This window comes from Sinocyclocheilus grahami, unplaced genomic scaffold, assembly GCF_001515645.1.
Source record: "Sinocyclocheilus grahami isolate Dianchi unplaced genomic scaffold, SAMN03320097.WGS_v1.1 scaffold1380.1, whole genome shotgun sequence".
NCBI lineage: Eukaryota > Metazoa > Chordata > Actinopteri > Cypriniformes > Cyprinidae > Sinocyclocheilus > Sinocyclocheilus grahami.
Genome location: NW_015506559.1, coordinates 136,349 through 142,193, shown reverse-complemented (window position 1 = coordinate 142,193; position 5,845 = coordinate 136,349). Strand labels below are relative to the sequence as shown.

The window sequence follows — 5,845 nt, the reverse complement described above, 5'->3', positions numbered from 1 at the left end:
ATATATATATATATATATATATATATATATATATATATATATATATATACTGTTATTATTATCATCGCAATTAGTGACAGACAGTGGTTTTATACAATATTTATGTACATTGTATATACACATTGAATTTACATATATACTGTATGTAATATTAAAAATAATACTATGATCTCAAACTCAAAAACAAAAGTAGTAGTAGTAATAATAACAATTAAGTTATTATTCAAAATAAAAGTATTGATTTATTTAAAAAAAATAAAACTTTTGAACAGTAGTGTATATTGTTACAAAAGATTTCTATTTTGAATAAACACTGTTAACGTTTTATTCATCAAATACTGGAGAAATGGCTGATGAAAATTCAGCTTTGCCATAACAGAATTAAATTAGATTTTAGAGTAAATAGAGTTATTAGTTATATAGTTATTTTAAATTGTAATAATATTTCACAATATTGCTGTTTTTACTATATTTTTCTTCAAATGCACGCAGTCTCGAAAAGCATAAGAACTTAGAACTTAGTTTCCATAAAAACATGGAATGGTAGTCCATATGTACATTTTAATAGGTTTGTTTTAATGCAAAATGCATTTCAGTCTATTTATACCAAAAATTATGATACTAAGAAGCACTGATTTTCAGAGTATGAAACCACATTACCCACATACACACACACCACATTGTTTAGTAAGAAATGGTCATTGTTCTGCCACAGATACACAGCTTTGTCACCTAAATGGAGCTTTTCTTTTGGAGCTCTAGAGGGACTGACAGGATAATTGTTTTACAAAACAGCTTAAATACCAGATGATCCAATGGTCTTATGCTGGCAGTCTATAGAGAACATGAACATTGCTCTGGTGAAGAGCTGGCAGAAGGCCTCTAGCCTCTATAAAGCTCCACTATATTTACCAGAATTTTCAAATCATAACATGACTGTACCAAACTTTTATTTGAGTCTGATGGTAATTATATAATAGCAAGAATTATATTTGTGAGCATGTCAGTGCTGACAAGTATTTGGCGGCATAATAGCTTTGCTCATCAAATGCAGTTGGGAGATTTTTTTTTTCTTATGGAAAGGCTAAACCATAACATTTTAATTCTAATATACTTGAACACAATTATGTTAGGAGCTAAGGTACATAAGGACCACTTCCATGCTCATGAGAGATAAAATCCTCCTATACATTATAGTGGTGGTCCCTTAGTTCATTGTTTTATTAGAAAGATATTTTCTTAATGTAATTAGCTAACCTACACCTTTAGTTCAACCATCTGTTTGTTGATAGGTCTGACAGAAATTGGTATTTGTAAGTGATGTTACCTAATATTAAAAATGACTTATAGATTAATCTTGGTGAAAACGAGTGTTCAGAAACTAGCTTCATTTCCCAGTATTATTCACCATTGTCACATATAAATAGAACTAATCAGGTTTTAACTGCCTTAAAGATGCTTATTTAACGTCTCTAGTAATTCTGTGACTGATGCATCGTTAGATCAGGCAGCAACTTTTTCATTAGTGGGTGATTAATTTAAAGGACAAATTCTGGAGCTTGCTATTAGAGACAATTAGAATAGGCTATAGACTTGTGTCATTACAGACAATTCATCAGCAGGAAGAGCAAACACAACTGTGCTCTCGCAGTACCTTTGTTGAAAAATGTACTAGCGATGCATCTTTTTTTTCACCAAAACAGAAAATACAGTTTATTTAGCTCAGTTATTTGATCCAATTATTTAACAATCAACACTCAAAAATTGCACATAAGACATAAGTTTTAAGTTATAATGTTATAATTCTTACTACTCCAATTTGTTGTTGAAATGTGTTTTCATGACAAATGTATTCAAACATACATTCAATAATGAACACAACAGGTCAAGTAAAATATAATGAATATGCAATATATTTTATATATTAACAAATAGTGCATGTACTAACAAACTATGGACAGTGAACACTGAATGTCTGAATTTTAGCAGTCTTTTTAAGCTCAATTTGAATAAAATGCTAATGTAAAGAAAAGGCTCTTTTTCAGGATGCCATCACAAACCAGACGTGTTACAGATGATTTGTTTGTTTGTGAACTGCAATTTCATCCATTCACACAGAGGCATAAATACAATATACACACTTGTGTCAGTTCATTTCAATGTTTCTTTACAGTAACTAAGTGAGAATAACAGATATGCCCTAGTCTTGTTTGTTCATCATCACAAATGACATATCAGTGCTTTAGAGTCTAAAAAAGGTCAGTGAACTGAAGCCCAGTGACCCCACCAGCACATGCTGTGAACCACAACAGGCTGCTGAGAGGAAGTGAATGCAAATTGTTTTCCAAACATTGTCCAGTCTTTCAAAATTACTAAACGATTAGTTGATGGAATCCTGTGGAATCAGAACCAGAATGATTACACTCTGATTGTCATTGTTATCGCAGGTGGTCTGCCTAATTAAGGCTTTAACACCCCCCAAAGAGTTAAAACAAAACAAAAAATTAATTTACATATAAAAAGTTTAAATGAACATTCCAACAGTGTTTTCAGTAACCAGAAAAGTAAAAAAAATGTGGGCTAACTCATAAACCATGAATTTACAAATAGGGACCATGTTGTAGAAAAAAAGAATCGTACGCAAATGTATTCAAGGGTCTCTTTATGAACTCTTGACCTTCTCACCCCTGTGTTTTGTTTGTCGTCCTGTGGTCAGCTGTGTGAGAGTAAGGTCAGTCCAGCGGTCACTGACTGGTTGTACTAGGGCAGGAAGTGAGGTCAAATTACCCCTGTTCGCATAAACTCAATATGTCAATATATGCTAAAGAGTTCAAGTCTGGTGTGCAGAGCTACAGAGAATATTTTGTAGCTGAATTACATTATTGGCTGAAATATGCGTTTAGGTTTTGAGTACAAACACTGATTAATTCTCACATTGTATGTCTTTGCGTTGCTTAAAATATCTCCTGTGCATTTATTAAATGCTGCATGTCCAAATCTTAAAACAACACATTACAAAAACTTGATAATGTGCACCTTGGAGCAGACCTGATCACTTCAACACCATCATTCATACCAAAAAAAATTACTTATCAGAGCCAAATTTAAGAAACTGCTGCAACACTTTAATTGCATAGCTTTATAGCTTATGGTCATGCTATTAAAAAATATAAAAAACCTGCTGTGTCTACAAAACTTTGTTTGTTTGTTCCCCTTTGGGAACTCGAGCTGCGTCGGAAAATGCTAGGGGAATGCCTTCAGCGATACCAAGCTCTGAATCATATGTGTAATCAGTCCAATCGATGGGTGAGACATCAGATGTGGGTGACATCATGACCAGGAAGCTTTAAAAGCATGTGAGGTGCAGCCGGAGTTAGCTTTCTGTCATTCAGCAAAGCTCTCTGTGTGTGTCGGTCACGATCTATGTTCTGTGAGTCTTATTTATTGTTGTCTGTCCAAAACGTTACACAAGCATTCAGCAAAGAAAGTATAAAGCTCCAGCAGAAAATTAGATGTCTAAAGTAAAGACAAACAAGGGCGAAAGCAGATCGCGTTATAGACTGTGTTCCTCTCTGCCCACACTACATCACGAGCGGGGATACACACAGTTTGTGCGTGGTCTGCTTGGGAGCGGAGCACGCGGCGTCGGCTCTCGAAGGGGCCGACTGTCCGCATTGTGAGCAGTTGCCACTGTGTTTGCTTCGCTCCCGGAAGGCTCTCTTTGAGGAGGGAGCCTTCACCAGCGTTCCTAACGGTGCTGGCCGAGGCGAAGCAGCAGGTGCACTCGTGGGGTTCGCAGCTGGATCTGGTGGAGGGAATGGAGATGGGCGAGTCCCTATCTTCTTCCTCACCTGCCAGATCCACTGCCCGCTCGCTGGGATCGGAAGCCCGTTCTGCGTTTTTTTCCCCCCGGAGAGCAGGCTCGGCGCTTCTCCTATCTTCCTCCGAGGAGGTTGATGTGGAAAGCATAGAGGATTTGCTGCCTCAATCCCCACAATATGAGGAGCTATTGGAGGTAGTTACTCGTGCGGTTGCCAAGCTGAACATTGAGTGGCCCACAAAGAAACAGGCTGAACCGCAGAAGAGTAAACTCGATGAACGCTTTCTGTGTGCTAAGTCTTCCTCCGAGGAGGTTGATGTGGAAAGCATAGAGGATTTGCTGCCTCAATCCCCACAATATGAGGAGCTATTGGAGGTAGTTACTCGTGCGGTTGCCAAGCTGAACATTGAGTGGCCCACAAAGAAACAGGCTGAACCGCAGAAGAGTAAACTCGATGAACGCTTTCTGTGTGCTAAGCCGCTACCTCCACCCCGGAGTCTGCCGTTTTTTCCCGATCTCCACACCGAGGTTTCGAGATCGTGGAAGAAACCATTCTCGGCCCGCTTATTCGTCCCCGCCTCTGATTACTATGGAAATGTGGCGGGGCTGGGTGAACACAGTTACAGAGCGATGCCCCGGGCAGAGCAGCCGCTTGCGAGCTATCTGTCGCCTGGCGTGGCATAGTCTCTGAAGGCTCCGGTCTTGCCCTCCAAGCCGCTGCGAACCACTTCAGCGCTGGTGGGCAAGGGGTACTCGGCTGTGGGTCAGGCTGGTGCGTGCCTGCACACTATGTCAGTGTTACAGGCATACCAAGCCAACCTGCTGAAAGAGCTTGATGAAGGCGAGCAAGTCAAGGCAGATGACATTTTAGAATTAGGGAGAACCGCTGATTTAGCTCTCCGTGCCACCAAGGAGACCGCTCGTGCTATTGGGCGGTCCATGGCAGCTCTGGTGGCAGCGGAGAGGCATTTATGGTTGACCCTGTCCGATATGAAAGAGAATGGATGCCCCGCTTGCGCCTTCTGGTCTGTTCGGCGACGCCGTCAATTCCGTCATCGAAAGATTCCAGGAGGCTCGTAAACAGGCGGCGGCATTCCAGCGGTTTCTCCCTCGCCGTTCTATAGCTCTGGGGGTTGCTGGGCGGGAGCAGCCCCAGCCGGGTACCAGCTCCTCATATAGGGAGGTCCAAAAGCAGAGCGTTGCCTCTCGCGCTCCGCAGCGGGACCGAGGACTGCGGTGCTCTACGTCGGGGGCTTCTAAGATGAGGCCCGATCTGAGGGTCATGCTTCAGTCAAGGAAGCCCTCGACGAATCAGTCCTGACATTTTTAAGCCCAGGACTGCTGAGTGCGGCCCCTACTGGGGAAGAGCGAGGTGCACCACATTACACAGTGTCCGTCTCTCCTCGGCGCCCTTAGGAAATCGTTCTGCCAACCCTGCCAGTGTTCCAGGGCGCAGTGGTCTCCAGCGAGTGTTTCTCTCTGTATTTACCGCCCGGGAACGTAGCGGAGCTGAGAGCCTCGCCACCCCTTCGGGGGTCTCTCGAGCAGCTAGCTCGGCTGTCTCCTGCCGGTCCTCCTCTTCAGGGAACCCAGCTAGCAGCTCCAAATACACCAGAGGCCAGTCTCGAGAGACTGGTTCCCTTAGTAGATTATCTAGCAGCGTGGAAACTACTGCAAATATGTATCTCGTTGGGTCCTGCAAACTGTAGAAAGAGGCTATCGCATTCAGTTCGGTGCTCCGCCGCCGCCTTTCAAAGGGGTTTTCCGCACAATAGTGGGCCCCGAGCAGGCTCTGGTATTAGAACAAGAAGTGAATACTCTCTTGAGGAAGGAGGCCATCAAGGTGGTTCCTCCTCTCGACAGGGAGTCCGGGTTCTACAGCCGGTACTTCATTGTTCCAAAGAAGGATGGAGGGTTGCGTCCAATTTTAGATCTGCGGCTATTAAACCGCTCAGTCATGCACCTGAAGTTCAAAATGCTCACTGTCAAACAGGTCATGTCTCAGATCAGGTCCGAGGACTGGTT

At 42.3% G+C, this 5,845-nt stretch overlaps 1 long non-coding RNA gene across 1 annotated transcript in view; it reads left to right on the top strand.

Moving 5' to 3' along the window:
- LOC107569778 (uncharacterized) overlaps positions 1-2,153 on the top strand; it is an 8,348-nt gene extending 6,195 nt beyond the window's left edge. The window contains exon 3 of the long non-coding RNA XR_001606945.1: positions 1,990-2,153. This is a non-coding gene — a long non-coding RNA (uncharacterized lncRNA). The remainder of the gene's footprint in view (positions 1-1,989) is intronic.
- The last annotated feature ends 3,692 nt before the right edge of the window (positions 2,154-5,845 follow it).